The 17,182-nt window shown below is 33.7% G+C and overlaps 1 protein-coding gene across 2 annotated transcripts in view; it reads left to right on the forward strand.

Moving 5' to 3' along the window:
• Positions 1 to 262: 262 nt before the first annotated feature.
• The window catches only part of LOC145293841 (galectin-4-like), a 115,530-nt gene continuing 98,610 nt past the window's right edge, over positions 263 to 17,182 (forward strand). The window contains exon 1 of one of the 2 annotated variants that reach the window (XM_080140514.1): positions 263 to 1,420. The gene's annotated coding sequence lies outside the window, so the exon portion shown is untranslated. The remainder of the gene's footprint in view (positions 1,421 to 17,182) is intronic. The other variant, XM_080140515.1, reaches the window with a different exon arrangement.

Raw genomic sequence — 17,182 nt, forward strand, 5'->3', positions numbered from 1 at the left:
CCATTGTAATTTATTAATTGACAAAAATAGTTTTAAAATGTTTTTAAATAAGTAGCAACCATTTTTTTTTTTATTTGAAAACTCCATATATCGATTACAAAATAGTGTACAAGGGATTAGTTCTGATTTTTTTCCCTTAATTGAAACGTACTCTTTGCATCCGTTCTTATACTACTACACTTCAACTTTTCTATAAACTAACCTTGTGTCTAAATTTTCTCGTGCGAAAACAAGTAAATAGAGTGACAGCAATCGTCATTTTAAACATTACGGAAAAGATATTTTATATAGAAAACGGTGTATATGTGAGTTGGCCGTGATTGTTGAATTTTACTAATACTCGTGAATCGTTTTCTTCTTTGGTTCTTCAAATCTCAAACAATTTATTTTCAACCAGCGTTGGTTTTCAGTCTTGTTTGTGAATTTAGGTTAAAATTGTCAAAATTAAAGGGAAGGTAAATCATGCGAAAAGCCGGTATGCGAGTAACATGATTTGTCCTTCGATATGCTTGTAAAAAGTTTCGGTTGGACAGGTATGGGGGTAAAATGATTGCGTAAAAAAAAAATTACCGCAGTGTGCACGTGTGTGTGTTTGTGTGTGTGTGTGTGTGTGTGTGGCAACCGGCAGAAATCTCTTCGTAACAGTAGTAGTAGTATCATAATGTCATATTGCGTCTTCTTTGGGTCAAACAATAGAAGAGGTCACCCTTTTCACGACTTTTTAGCTATCGGACCCCCAAATCAACGGAGATTAGAATATTCCTGTAAATGGTCTAGTCCCCGTTGATTACAGTATAATGCTGATTTTGTGCAGTTCTAGGAGGTCCTCCCTCCCATGCGTTGCCTTCTCTTTGAGAAAGAGTTAGTTTATTGCTAATCGCCTGAAGTGCCCTGCCGGGAATGCTGATGGGGCGGCACGGGCATCTTTTGCAGAGTTAGAGGGCTCCTTCCCTGGAGAGCAAGCACTGACTTTTACAATCCCACTTTCTGACCCTAGTGTCATAGTTTTTGCGATGGGAGAGAACTAAATACCCACCCCTTCTAAACTTTTTAAAGTTTAAGCTTTCTCTATTGTCAATATGGTTATAAACGCGCTACAATCGCTACATAGCTGTGAGGTAGGAAACAAACATCATTAGATAGATTAAATGATGATGTAACTATAAAACGAAATTATTTGTAACTACTACTAATACTACTACTACTTGTACGTTTTTATGTGTGGGAGTCGCAGACAACACTCCTACTGCTCAAGGCAAAAACCCGGTTGGCCTTATTGTAGTCGTCGTCGTAAGTTATAAAACTAAGTTGGTGTTGGTTTTCAACTTGCATTTCTCGGGAAGACATATACGGAGAAAGTCGTGCCCTCAACACTTGCGTCAGATTTTATTTTAATCTGTCCCGGAGATTTTTTTTATCGGTAAGAAGCTCTTCATAACTTTTTATCTTGTTTGGTTTTACAAAAGTTTCATAAACCTTTTGCTTCGACAAGTTTTAATTAACAAATTAGTAAAAACAACTTATGTTACTTTTGTGACGTATTTGCGTTAAACATGTTGTTTATTTTTACTTATATTAATCCCAAACAAGATACATAACCACTTTAACGTCAAGCAAGCGCTACTGTGAATTAAGGGCCAGATTTAAAAGGATATTCTAAGTGGGGAGTTGTACGGCGAGATGTTTGTTGACATTACATTTAAATTTCTATACGGTGGTATTGGTACAGTTGGGGAAACAGAAAGCAGAGGGGATTTCAAAGATTAAGCAGTTTAAGTTCGTTAATTATTTGTTGTGAGTTAATAATAAGGAGCTAGGAGCATTTATTAAATAAAATTAAGACGTCTGACTCCCTCCTCTTTTTTGTATATAAACCAGAATTATTTTTAGCTTTATTTATTTAAAAATATCTTGCCAATATTAAAGTTTTTATCACTTTCTTTTAAAACGTATGAGAATGTTAAAAGAAACCCATTCGAATTCTGTGATTTTTTTTTTTTTTTTTTTCAGCATTTAAGTAAAAACATTATGTTCGTTATATTTCGGACTCTTATATGTTTTTGTTATATATCGTTTGATAATATATATTACTATTCTCATTTCGGCATGGTGTTTATTCTCTCTATCTATACCTATGGATTAAATAAACGGTTCATTTCGAAATTCTGTACAGATTTTAGAGATTGACACTACGCACCTACGTCGGTCGAAACATTAGAATAAAATCCAGGAGAAAATTGGTTCGAATAATTTAAATTATACAACATTTTGTTCCGTTATAACGAATGAAAAAAAAAAAAAAAAAAAAATTCTGTAAAACAAACTTAATTGGCATTTCATCAGTTCCAATACTACGTTTCACTCCTCTGTCAATGAAGGAGAAATCATTCCAACCTGAGGCAATCTTTAATTTTGACTTCATCCAAGATGCTCCATTTTAAGGAGTTGGATTTTCCACACACTTAAAATCGACCTTGTGTCTAACTCTGCCCTCGTGAGCAGGCAAGTAAATAGAACCCCCCCCCCAAAAAAAAAAAACTACCAGCTGTTTTAAAGAAGAGAAAATCACCATAAAAAACATGTTGACATGTGTCAAATCTGTAACCGATTTAGAGATTTCCTTTGTCCGACAATTTACAAACAAGACACGTGCTCTGTAAACCTATCACGGGACTATATTTCAAGTGCGCATTATTAGTTTCGCGCACTTGTTTTATGACGTCGTTATCAAGGTAAAAAAAAAAAAAAAAATCTAGATAAAATAAAACTTTGAAAAATAACTCCTTTGGGTAAATGTATGATTTTGTATTTCAGCCTTAAGGTCTTATGTTTTATATAAAAATTAGTAGTTTTTATATCTATTTTTTGTCTGTTAAATACTTTACGCCGCTAAACTACACATTTACCCTCCTTTGTGATATTGGCAACTGCAAAGATTACTAAAAAGTATCGTGATTTTTTTCATATATATATATATATATATATATATGAAAGAGTCATGGCCCTGAGGCCACTCTAAGATAAGAGTTAATGAGTGTACAGTAGTCAATGCGACAATATCGTAGTAATCGTTAGTAGTGGAAATTTGGTAAAGGTGACGCGGGACGCCACGGCTCATCAAGAACTTGTTTATCTTGGCCACCATATTGCAGTCAATTGGAAAGCAGGCAAACGGAACAATTTCGTAGGCAGACAGTTCTAAGAACCGATCCTTCTAGACCGATGCAATTTTAATTTATTTTTGCAATCCAGATGGCCGGGTTTTGGGGAGCTGAATCGTCCCCATATTAAAATTCAATCTTGGATCAAACTTTGCCCTCGTAAGAGAGGCAAGCAAATAGGAACGGCGCTAAAATGTTAGAATGGCTCAGAAATGGGAATGTTTTACGTTAACTTTATGCACAGAATTGATCCCTACTCCAAATTCTAAAATGATCGTTTTTCTTTTTCTGACAGATTTTGGAGGTTATTCACTGGTAAACTCATTAGAAAAAGTAGAATATCTGGGATTGTATTACACAATCCACAGATTATGAAAAAGTGGTAAAAAAATAAAAATATATAACCAATAAATGTTATTAAAGGCAAAATAAGTTACTCTTCTACCTATCTGAAAAAATTGTCAGTGATTTTATTCGCTTTAAAACATTTAATCGGTTCGAACATCGATGTTTATCAATAGATGTGAAAAACAAATAGCGGCGCCGGCGAGCTGACTTTTAAACAGGTGAAGTTTGGAAAAATGAGTTAAAACTAAAAAAAAATTATACAAAATACTGTTAGAAACAAACCCAATACATATTACTGTGATGTATATTGGATGGGTTTCTGACAGATTTTTGTATAAGTTTTTAGTTTTAACTCATTTTTCCAAACTTCACGTATTTAACAGTCAGCTTGCCGCTATGAGTCTTTTTCACATCTATCGATAAACACTATATAGGTTTTCGAACCAATTGACTGTTTTAAAGTGAGTAAAATCACTAAAAACTTTTCCAGATAGGTAGAAGAGTAACTTATCTTGTCTTTGATAACATATTTATTTGTTATATATTTTTTTTAAATTCACTACTTTTTCCTACGTTTCTGGATTAATACAAACCAGAATATTTTTCCGGGGAAACTACTGCATGTGTTGATCTAAAAATTTACCTTTTTTAAATATAAACGTTATTCTTTAATTTAGTGCTTATGTTGTCCAATTTGGTGGGAGTTGCCTTATTTTTTATTTATTTATTTATTTATTTTTTGTAGTAGTGAAAATAAATTTCAAATTAATATCGCAGTTAAATTTCGTAAAATTGTTTTGAAAATTCACTATGTCTTTTAGAAATGTGTATGACCCCTACCTCGTAACCTTTTAATCGTTTATTCAATTGCAAAAGGTTTCCCAGATTAAAGGGAATATTCGAAAAAATATTTTTTACATTTTTAGTAGTTATCTCCGTAAATTTAGCCTAAGTGCACCCCTCCCTTTAATTTTTTTTTTTTTTGCCACGTTTACAAATGCCCTGTAGGAATGTTGGTACGTGTACGAAATAGGCACTAGACGATGACGGTTTTTATGGAAGCCAAGTTCATCTAAGAAATGGGTGTTTAGGACTTGAAAGACCCAAACCCCCCATTTTTTATTTTTATTTAAGTTTTTTTTTGGGGGGGGGGGGCTAATTTTTAATATTTTCGACGCTATTTTACAATTTGTCACTGTTATGAGGGAGACAACTCATTTACTAAGCGGTTGGTTCATTTTTCATCTTGTAATTTAAGACTAATAATGCCGTCAGTAAGTTTTCACGAGCGGTTTACAAAAACATTTATGTTTTTCGTCCTGTTTTTTTTTTTTTTTTTTGAGAAGGGTATGAACGAATATCTTAGTAAAAGAGTTGCCTCCCGCAGAACAATGACAAATTGTAAAACAGCGCCATATTTTTTTTTACGTTTTACCTTTTTTTTTTTTTTCGGCTTTCAAATCGTGACTGGCTTCGGTCATTTTAGAGACTGATTCGGGCGAATAGTAGGAACTCGCTCCATAAAAACAGACATTTTCTGGGTATGTACTAGTATTCTTTAGAAATATTTTTCGCAGGAGATTTCTTTTCAGTTAAGAACTCGATAGCAATCTTGAACACCCCCTCCTCTAAAATTAAACATTTGAAAGCTATTCTATAATCTTATAATCCAATCCATAGTAATTCGTTGAAATCTGAATTAAATAAGATTTGGACGATTGAGTAGAAGTCCTCGAGAGTGGAGGTTATTCTCGGGCTCCGTGCTGGAATCAGAACTTAACATCTGTTCAGCTCATCGTCAATGAAGGAAAAGTTCGTCTAGATTTGGGCAGATTTTATTTTTGTCTCCATCCAGTTTGGGAAGCTGGATGTCCCCCCCCCCACATAAAAAAAAAACAACAACAACGACCTTGTGTTTAACTCTGTCCTTGTGAGCAGAGAAGTGATTAGACTCAAGGAAGGCCATTTTGCATTAAACATATATTGAACTGACCATCATTAGAAAAAAAAAATCAAACAAACTGTTCTTCATACATACTAAACCGAAATTAAATAAAGAAATAACCAGTTTAGGCGGAGGGATGGGAGGGCATGTCATATCCGTTCTCTTAGGAAAACTATTGGTTGGATCGGCGGATGCAGATTCATTTCAAACTAACACAGTTGGCATTTGATCTCTGGAAAATTGTTAATCCATGTCGAGACTAAAGTGATAGTTGTTAGTGTTTAGTAAGAAAGCAGTGTAACGATGAAGCTAGCTAATAGCAACTTCATTCAGGAGAGCCCAAACCGGTAACGGTTACATCCGGTCTCTAGCAAGCAAAGGTGAATATCTGCTGTATTTATAACATCGCCCTTGTTTAGTTTGAGTTTAGTGTGAAAAACGTGTTATCTGAAATCATTTCCTTGAGCTAGTCATACAACTCTTGGTGGTCAGGGTCCTAAATCCATGGTGATTGGAAGTTAAGACCATGCAATGGGTTAGCCATTTCTACAAAGTTCAGAATATATAAGGAAAGATAATTTTGCATACATAGAAAACGTTGTAGTTCCCCTTTGTTTTTTGTTTTGTGAGTTTGGCATTTTCTTAATATTATGCACTTTATTTGGGTCTGCTTTGCTATCAGTAAGAATGTATGTCCCCCCTCCCCAAAAAATATATGCTTTATGAAATTCTTACTGTTGAATACAAGTCTAATTTTGGCTACTCGGAGGTTGTGAAAGTTTTTGTCAGGTCCTCGTCGTTTTGGCCAAATATGATTACATTGTTTGCAATGCTGGCCATGTCATCTAGGCCTTCTAGAATTTGTCCATTTTTACTGGTAAGCATCAAATTTCTTAAACAAGTTTGCCTTTTACAAAGGCTGGGTTTAGTTCTTCCATTGTCAGTATTTTGTGTGGACATCTCTTAAGACTAGCATTGAGTTTCTGTAGGTTCATGCATATTTAGAGAGACCTATCTTTCATAATGCTGTATGCTAAATTAGAACACCAATCTGTATACTCCTCAACTCTTTGGAGCACATCTTCCTCAAGGAGCTTACTTTCCTCCTTCAGTTAATCGTTTAGGTGCATGGAAGGTCAATGAAAGGTTCTGCATCTTCCTTTAGTTGGAATTTGGCATTCCAACTAAAATTTTCAAACCTCTCAAACTGCTTGAGGTATTTTGACAGCATTTGGCTGATAGAAGAGATAGATGTAGTTAAACACTTTAAAGTGTCCACAGCTTTTTGCATGTCAGACGCCCTACAACTAAAAATCCTGTTACTTCTACAACATGAAATGTATTTATCCATTCTAAGTCCCTACACTGGCATGGAAAGCTCATGGTCCCAAGACCTCGAATTTGGTTACCTCTGCACCCTTGCATACACATGAGTGTGCAAGGGTGTAGAATGGAAAAGGCTTTTGATGATGTTCCATACATCCATTGGAATGTTCTCGGTGGGAGTGCCGGATGTCCTGGAATCAAATTTTCATGTGAAGTGTGTGGCATGTCCAGCATTTCAGGAGAGGTCGGGTTTAATATTCAGTTGTATAGCCTTCATCTCTGGGTTTCCTTGTTATACTATCTATGCATTTGACATTGATATTTAGGAATTAGCAATCCTATAAATAATCATCTTTGTCACTTCTAATATCGATACAATCGATGCTTTCCTTTAATCTCTTGCATTCAATTATTGAGGTTTGGTGCCAATGGTTGCAATATTTGCTTCTCTGTTTTTCTTTCTGTGTCTTTCGTCTTTCTGCAACATCTCACCCAATGTCCCTGGATTCTGTATGCTGGTCACTGTCAAGGCTTGTGGATGATATCACAATCCTCAAACTTCCATCTTCGCTTAAATGCATATATTCTTTCTGCTGTTAGCATTCCAAGTTGGTTCAGTTGGTCGTTTCGTTTATGGGAAAGCATCATCTACAGTTGAGAATGAGTTGTAAATTTCTCGCTCAGCTTCTCATCTGCAAAGTCACATTTTTGTGCTACAGTTCTGGCTTGTGTAATCGAGTCGTCAAATGATTCATTTGAGTTCTGATGGTATTGCATAAGGTGAAGTCTGTGGATCCTAATATTGACATTCACTCTCAGCTGGATTTCAATAAAGTTCCATAGGGTGGTTTCTTTTGTTGATCAGTGAGGCCTTGATGTTCCCTATACCAGGGCTAATTTTCCTGGCTTGTTTTGTTTCATCAGTTATTTTTTCATCTTGTGTGTATAGTCTTTTTTTTTTTTTTTTTTTTTTTAAAAAGCACCATGGCTTCTTTTGGATCCGAGTCAGACTTGTTCATTGTGGGCAAATGTGCCACCATGTTTTCCCAATTTTTATTTTTAATTTAATTTTTTTTTTTTTTGTGCTGTTTGTTATTTTTGTTCTGTAATGCCAAATATATATATATATATATATATAAAAAGCAGAACTGAACAATAGAGAGAGAGAGAGAGACTATGATAGCGACTTTATTCAAGAGAGCCTAGGTCGGTAACGATAATATCTGGTCCCAAACAAGTAGAGGTTAATATTATCTGCAGTACTTTAACACAAACTATTCGAATATGCTGCAGCAATCAATCCAACACTTTTTAGGTATGGCTCTGTAGATCTTTTCTTCTCGCTCTTTGAGATTACTTTATTGCTAATCGCCTGAAGCACTCCAATCATGGAATACAGACAGGACAATCAGGTTATTTTTCTTGTTAACCAGAGTAGCATACACACTGTTATTGTGCACTGGCTTTTCAATCTCTACCTTCCAACTTTGTGTGCGAAGTAAAGACTATACCTGGAGACTCGATGACAAGTGAAGTCGGTGACTTTTATTTTTATCTTTTTATCACCTGACGAGTGACTAATAATCGACTTCTACTCCCCTCCTCCTGCAAAATAATTAATTTTAGAAAAAAACAATTATTTCTAAAATCTTTGGAAATTATGTTTCTAATGTAAAAACCACAATCAAAATATCTCGTCTGGTTATAGAATGAATGTTAAATAATGGTATGTGACCGTCAGCATATTTATGTGAATATGGTTTCAGGTTTCGTGATTGTTAAGCTGAAATGGTTAAACTTATCTTAGCTACAAAAGCTTTGGGGATTGTGTGTGTGTGTGTATATATATATATATATATATATATATATATATAATCCCAAATGTCATTAGATATAGAACAAATATGTGTGCTGTGGGGAAAATAGATATAAAAGAATGTTTTTCAAAGTAAATTTTTGTTTTATTTATATATTTTTTAATCTGATGCCTCTTTGTCCTACAAGATTCACGATATGCTTCAAAACCTTGATAGTTGGGAAAAACGGTAGTGAAGAGTTTATCTCTATTGGAAAATAAAGATACCGTTGCTACAATCTATTGTCTATTTATAAATACTGTGGAATTATAAATTAATATATAATAATTATATATTAAGCTTAAAGTGTGTGTGTGTGTGTGTGAAACAAAAAAAAAATGAGTGTTAGTGTAAGGTACTTAACTGCTAATCACATGTGACTGCCTTTTCGGGTTTATGATTTGGACATGGATACACTTACTGCATGAAGCCACACTGATGTTTCGTAAACAATGAAACGGCTATCTATGGATAACATATATATATATATATATATATATATATATATATATATATACTAGCAGGCTGCCGACATTGCCCGGTCGTAAAATGATATTTTGATTAGTGTAGATTTCATATTTATTATATTGGACCCAATATATAGTAATCTATATCTATAAAAGTGAGATTGTCTTTGTGTGTACATTTCCCTACCAAACTACTGTAAATTTTCAGCCTACAGATTCGGGATTTGACATAAGGGGTATTGAGATTTGGGTAAATCTGTTCAATGAGGTTTCATCCAGAAATTTGGTTGTCAACGGGTCAAAGTTGAACGATTTGACCTTTGAAAACTCCTCCGCCAATTTTGGGTCTCTACACTTGAAATTTTAGATGTAGGTTACGTGAACATGGATCAAACTTTTAATTTGATTCGAGCCCCCCAAAATATCATATATATATATATATATATACATATATATTAAGGGGACAAAATTGGGGTCAAAATTAAAAAAAAAGTTGACATCTCAGCCAATTTTAATGTAAACATTTGAAATTTTACATAAAGCTTTTTGATCGGTTTTTGACCGAAAATGTAGTTGTCAAAGTTCAAAACATTTGACATGTGCGATCTCTAGCAAACTATTCAGCCAATTTTGGGTCTAAACATTTGAAATTTTACGTAAAATCTATTCAAGCTTTTAAATCAGTTTTTGGACGAAAATTTGGCTGCCAAGAGGTCAAAGTTGAAAGAGTTGATCTTTGTAGACTCTCTCACATTCTCCGCCAAATACTTGAAATTTTAAATATAGGTTACCTAGAAATTTTTAATATATATATATATATATATATATATGCACATAAATTTATGAACAGTACATAGGGTCCGAGAAATCCGGGCTGAATTGCCAGTGATCTAAAAAGTGAAAAAAAAAAACAAAAACTTGTGTGCCACCACCGAGAATCGAAACCAGAACGTTTAGATTACGATTTACTTCTTTCTTTAACGTTAATGGTTGAGATATGAAGACATATTTGCTGCAAGGCTAAAAATTAAAATATGTACGAATAGCTATTACATTACACATGCATATTCGTAATGTCTTCGTTTGACCTTCACCCGGCAAATTCCATTTTTTTAATTTTCACACTTTTGCACCGATTTTCTCCATGGCTAAAACCCAAAATGTAAAAGTTCGCATGGGTTTGAATATCCTAGATATTAAGTTTCATGTTTGGAAATCAAAAACTGACAGGAGTTTGGTAGGTAAAATTTTTAAACATATATATACACACTCTCATACATATATGTAGAAAGAGGTTTGTGTTTATTTTAACCTTTTTCCGCAAATATTACGCAAGTATAAATCATGTAGAATATAATACACATAATAGTTAACTAAAGATGACCATCCCATAAGAAAACCGAAAAAACTAATAGGGAATTAAAATGAATGTTCACACACACAAAAAATTATAGGAATATAAAGTGTGTGTGTGTATATATATATATATATATATATATATATATATATATATATATATATATATATTATTGTGTATGCATGCATAGAGAGAGAGAGAGAGAGAGAGAGAGAAAATTCAATATAAATAATTTGAAATCAATCTATATCTAGTCTGGAACATTGTGACCCATCTCTTTTTCATAACTGTTGATCTGTACGAGCAAATTCCTTGTGGTTTTGCCAAGAGTAAATTAATCAGTCAGAAAACTTGTGGAATTTTGCCAAACGTTGCACATGGTGTTTGCATTGTCACTCTTATTTATCTGCAAAACAATAAAACCGCTTTGTTATATGATGTAAAGTGGGATTGAACATTGGAAACCTGATTGAATGTTTGTCAATTCCTGAATTTGTTAATTACCCCCTCCCTCTCCTTCCATGTTTGGTTTAACTTTTAAGCGTTGTTTAGTTCGATGATAGCTTTGGTATCGACTCTTCTAGGAGGACGCATGGAAAAAAAGCATCTCATAAACGATATTTTAAAATGCTATCCACAAATGTGAATTGTGGCTACTATAGTATTTTTAGTTTCTCAGAAACTAAGAATAAGACCACTGATCAGCAAGCCATCTAAAGTTATCCACTGATCAACTCTACCTTATCACTACAGGGAGTAATTGCAGATAAAATAAACCAATTGCAGATATTGATCTAGAAAACAGAAAGGGTAGTGTGTCCTGGACAATTTTACATTTAAATTCGTCAAGCAGTTTTAGTACTTTATAGAATAACTCTTCTCTACTATGTTTGTGGGTGAGTGGGAAACCCTTTTGAGACGATATTTATTTGTTTTCTGAAGCCTGTGTGAACGCCATGAAATACTTGACAAAAAAAATTAGAAAAATAGAACCAACACTAATCTTACATTTTGGCAATCGACCTGGAGATTGGGAGTGATTCTATAAAAATCTGGCATTGTTCAACTATGAAAAAAAAAATCCAAGTGTAATAAATCATTTGAGAATTTAAAACTTATTTGTTGACTATCGAAGCAAAATGTGGCGTAAGGCTGAGATAGTTCTGCTCAGAAAACTCTGTGGGTACAAAATTAACCAAGAACGGACTTGCCGGCATTTCCCAGTATGGGTGCCTCAAAAATTAAAATATGTACCAATAGCTATTACATTACACATGCATATTCGTAATGTCTTCGTTTGACCTTCACCTGGCAAATTCCAGACAATGCCTGTGAGCGTTCATCTCTTAGAATCATGGCTCATCCTAACAAGATATTGCCTTGGAAGTTCTAACCTTGTTGGAGTGAATGTTGAAAATGAATCTTCGATGAATACTAAAGAAACCGATATTGAAGTAAGGGATTATAAGCATCAAACTTACTGCCTAATAAAATGTGTAACCTTTGCAGATCCTCAGATTTCATTAGGCAACTTTTTTTCTTATCTAGTGAAATCCAAAAACCTACAGAGGTAATAACTGACAGCTGATTTTAGCATAGTAAATCGTTCATTACTCTTTTGCTCTCTAATCATATAACCTGAAACAAGTTTTATGTGATGTGTTTATATTAACTAAATATAGACTGACTTGAGACTGTTTTGTGTCCACAGCCTAAAATACCGTTTAATAATAGGATTTCTTCACTACTTGGTATGCTTTATTGGGAATCTCACTCTACAAGATTACCTTAATCTCCCCACCCTGAGCAGATGCACCTGGGATGCACTTAGACAATTTTGCCTCTACTAAAAGAGGATTTTGTTTTTTATTAACTTAAATTTATTTTAGGTTCTGTTCCAAACAACTGAAACAAACACCATGGATAAATATTTGCAGACATCAAGAACTTAAAACATGGCACTTTTTCCCAAATTACTGAATTCTACATTAAATAACCCAAAAGAGGTTGATATGTTGTAAAACAGAATAACCAAACCATTTTGATCAAAAGCCATTACATAATTTTGATTATAGAAAAAATTAATGGTTTTAACAAAAAAAAAAAAAAATGAAATTCAAGGAATCTTACTTAAGTGGTGTCTAATGACTAGGGCTTTGTTTCTACTCTCGAGTATATATCGAACACAGACACAGTTAATCAATTGAGAACCACATCACTCTATATAAAAGCATATAAGATATCAATGGATACACACTCGAGATTCAAAACAATGAAAAGAATATGTTGTTGTCATAGCCTTACTAATGACTATGGATAAAATTCAATGCAAATCTGATATTTGAATTTGCAAACCAGAGTTTGTGTCCATATTATGCTCCCTAAAACCTTTTTAAATATTTCAAAGAAATTAAAATTTAAAAAATATTTGATATCTTATACCTATTGTTAAAACTTCACAAAAATCGAAAGTATCTAAATTTTCATGAAGTGTTTCCATTTCCATATTCCCAACCTTCCTTTTTTATGAAACTAAATATAATCCGTCCTCATGCCAAGCTTCCATGTTCGAAAACTTAATGATTGGGTAATTAGTTTATCTGTATGTTTTATATATCTACGCATACAGATATATAAATATCTACACACACATAACTTTGTATAGATGGTGAATTGCTACTGCCACTTTTCTCAACTGAAGGCTGTATGCCAGTTAAGGAAATAGAAAACTGGCAATCTATTAACAATGGTCACTGTTGAGCAAAGGTCATTCAAACTGACTTGGCTGAAGAAATTGGCATTTGATCAGTCGCTTGACCGTTTTCTCATTGGTACAAATTTAACAATTTCATTTATCGAATGCACTTTTATAACTTTCTCTCTGCTGGACACTCACGAGATGGTGTTGGCAGTGTCCTGGAGGTCTGTTTAGTTTTTGTTTTCTTCAAATGTCTGAAACTATCTCTTAACACGCATATTTAAGAAATGACTTATGTAAGGTCGACAGAAAGAGCCTCATATAAAGGTGTTTGGACGCATGAAAAAATAATGTAAAACTAAGTAGTTCCTTTGTTTTTAAAGTTATTTTATTTGTTTTTAAAGTCATTTTAGTAATTTATAGTTTTTCTTTTTTCCTGACCTTGTCTTTTTTCCTGACCTTGTCTTTTTTCCTGACCTTGTCTTTTTTCCTGACCTTGTCTTTTTTTCCTGACCTTGTCTTTTTTTCCTGACCTTGTCTTTTTTTCCTGACCTTGTCTTTTTTTCCTGACCTTGTCTTTTTTTCCTGACCTTGTCTTTTTTTCCTGACCTTGTCTTTTTTTCCTGACCTTGTCTTTTTTTCCTGACCTTGTCTTTTTTTCCTGACCTTGTCTTAATATATTTTATATCTCGCATATGCACTTAAGGGAACAGCGAGGATACTAAAAAGAGCTCTCGGTTGGTTTCGATAAAAAAGCGGGGCAATGTTGGCAGCTGGTTTGGCTGCCCCATACCCGGCATTACAATCTTCTAAGGAAGAAAAAAAAAAAAAAAAAAACATGAATGCCTACTACACACTATCCTTGAATATATGAGGCCTCTTTGTACAGGGGTTTTTCAAAACAACCTGGCATGAGGATAATTTTCCCTACAAGTAAACTCTGGCCAAAATTTACATAGTATTTGCAACCCAAATAAAATCTCCTCTGTATGGCTAGTCAACACTGACTTTATGAGAATGGTGCACTTCTCCAATATATGTTACTTCAAGTAACAGTATAAAGCTGGATACTCCACCAGACTAAATAAATTCTTGTCCTGGAATCCCTTAAAACCAAAAAACCACAAGATAGACATACAATAACTTATTTAAATGGTCAATTGAAAGGAGGAAAATTATGTTCTCAACTTATTTATTAACTCGTTGTTTGAGAGGTAAATAACTTTTAATATTCAAATATCTATGCATCTCGTATTGTGATTAAGTGTTAACCCCCTCCCTCTGGAAGCAAACTGCCCTAATTTCTAAAACATTTGATTGAAGTAACATGAACTCATAGAGAGGCAGTGTTTAGACTATTAGATTACATATGAATATACTTGTTAGAACAGATTTTTATTCTAATCTTCGTCTCTTTCTCTTTCTCTTCCTCTGTTATATCTCTATCTTTCTACCATTAATTTATTCAGTTCATATTAAAGTGCAAATAGCAACCAAAATATTAGTACTGTATGCAAAGAACTGTTTGATCCAATTGAATTTAATTATGAAAGTTGTATTTAGTTGTTTAATAAGTTTTCTTAATGTTTTACGACTTATATTTCCGAAGATCTAGGTTGACCAACATCTTGTTGTTCATCTTCCTTAAGTATGGTTCCAAATAGTAGCCCCTTATGTCCAAGTTGCGATGCCCTTTTGGGGGGGGGGCGGGGGTAAACGGAAGTAAAGAAAGAAAGAATTTAATCTTAACAGCAGAAACAAAAATCCAGCCCTGGTCATATTGCCACAATATGGCTGCACCATCTTAAAGTACTCCCACTGATGTACTCTGAACTTACTGCACTTATACCTCCTCAATAAAAATACTCCTGACCCACCTGGATAGCAACAATATCCAACTATTTCATTGTAGAGTTCCCTAGATGTTGAAAGATTTCTATTCTGATAACTTTTTTCCAACTCTGCACAAACATGCATAAATTTAAATGTAATGTGCCCAACACCCCACCCAGGATGCCACCACTTCCTATACTACCACAGTAGGTTTCATTGGCAATATGTCTTGTTTGGAGGTGAACAAAAATAAAAAGCTTTCTCATTAAAGGCGATATAAATCTGTATGTTTTTGTCTAAAGGGATGCAATTTGAAGGTGACCAATGAATTTCTATTTATTTTCCTTCACACGAGGACAAAGTTAGGCACAAGATCGGTTTTAAGGTGGGAAAATCTAACTCCTTAAAAAGGGGCAGTTTGGATTAGAACAAAAATAAAAATGGTTTCAATCTAGATGGACAGAATAGACTAGGTGTAGCATCACACCTTGTTACTATTGTCAGTTTTATCTTAATCTTTTTCCCTGTAGTAATAATTTTTAATTCTTTTACTAATCACTTGTCATGCATTAAAGTCAAATACCACTTAAAGGCAAAGGCCAATGAGCTGGGTAGATTCTGTGATTGAAGAATATTATGAGAGGACTGCCAATGATGAATGGAATGAAGAAAAATGAATTAGTTATAAGGATGGTACTTGGTTCATTTAGCACAATGGTTAGTGTTTGTACATGGATTGGAAGACTAAAGTTCAATTCTCGGTTGTCATACTAAAAACTCAAACTGCTACTTTGTCTGCTAGCTAAATTCTCATTATAAAGTGAGAATACAAGATAAGTAATCTTTGGAAAGAAATGGCAACCTCCCCTCCATCTGGGTGTAGTTAACAATGAAAAAGGGAGCCTTCGGTTTGCCCTTGACTATGGTCGACTACTTTTTTTTTTTTCTTATAAGTACGATTTATGGCAGTTATATTATGTGATGGTGAGATGGTCGTATTACGAATTTTGAGTAAACCTAAACGATATTTCTAAACATGTGGAATGATGTGCTGAAAAAGAAAAATCCTTTTGAAGGTCAGTGAATACTGTTAACAATATTTATTTGGAATAAGGGGAAACGTGTTGCATATCATTTGGTTAAATATTAAGTGTTTGTGGAAACTGAGATTTCGAAAGCTTTCAAAAAATAACCATGTCAAAGATGTCACATTGACACAAATATTTCTATACAAGAGAATTAAAGATAATTGCATGCTTGATGTTATGCATTCAGAATTCCAACTTGTTCATCTTCGTCTAAAGAGAGTATAGTGAAGCTAATATGCAGACTGCATTGTTCACACCCGCAGATAGTTACAGCCAGCTTCGTTCTTGCAGAAAATGTATTATTTGTAAGTGACTTTGTTTACAATTCAATAAAGCATTGCATGTGTAACGAACCATGCTGGTGGGCAAAACCATTCTGTTATGAATTGGACTTGAAGAACATTTTTGCAACTTCTTATTTTTGGTCTGCATGTATTTATTTATGATTTTTGTAGCTCTGGATGCTCTAAATAATCTAGAATTTTCCCTCCAACTCCCCTGAACACTTGTCTAATAATAAACTAGCAATGTCAATTGGAGTATAATATTAGATGTAGATTTAAATAAGTGATGCTAAATTAGAAGTCGGTAAATATTTATTTTATCAGTGTTGAAGAAGCCTACAGAAGATTGAGATAGAATAAAAACGACTGGGATAGGACATTGAGTATGTACTATTCTAATTGTTGGTTTAGTAATAATAGGATAGTCCTTGGACAAGGCTGAGAAACCTACAAAATTATAGGTTAAGGTTTTCCATAACGAAAAGTTTTTTTTTTTTTTTTTTTTGTTTTTCATGCTCATTGAGTAGTACCTGTCATTTATCATGACGGTTATCTATCACTACAAAAAAAAAAAAAAAAAAAAAATGCTGTAAGTCTTTCTTTACTCTATCGTTATTTCCATAGAAGGGGCTCAACTGAGCTCCGAGCTTGGATTCCTCCTTGTAAGTTCCTTTTCCTTGCGCCTAGTGTCAGGCTGAATTTCCATAAATAAATTCTTTGCAAGGGCTTCCCACTTTTATATATAAAATCAAGAAATAAAAATTAAGTTTACAAGTCAAAAACTTCGGTAAACTTAAAGAGAATATTAATATTTATATA

The sequence above is a fragment of the Euprymna scolopes genome, chromosome 15, assembly GCF_053919585.1.
Source record: "Euprymna scolopes isolate OS-2025 chromosome 15, ASM5391958v1, whole genome shotgun sequence".
Classification (NCBI taxonomy): domain Eukaryota; kingdom Metazoa; phylum Mollusca; class Cephalopoda; order Sepiida; family Sepiolidae; genus Euprymna; species Euprymna scolopes.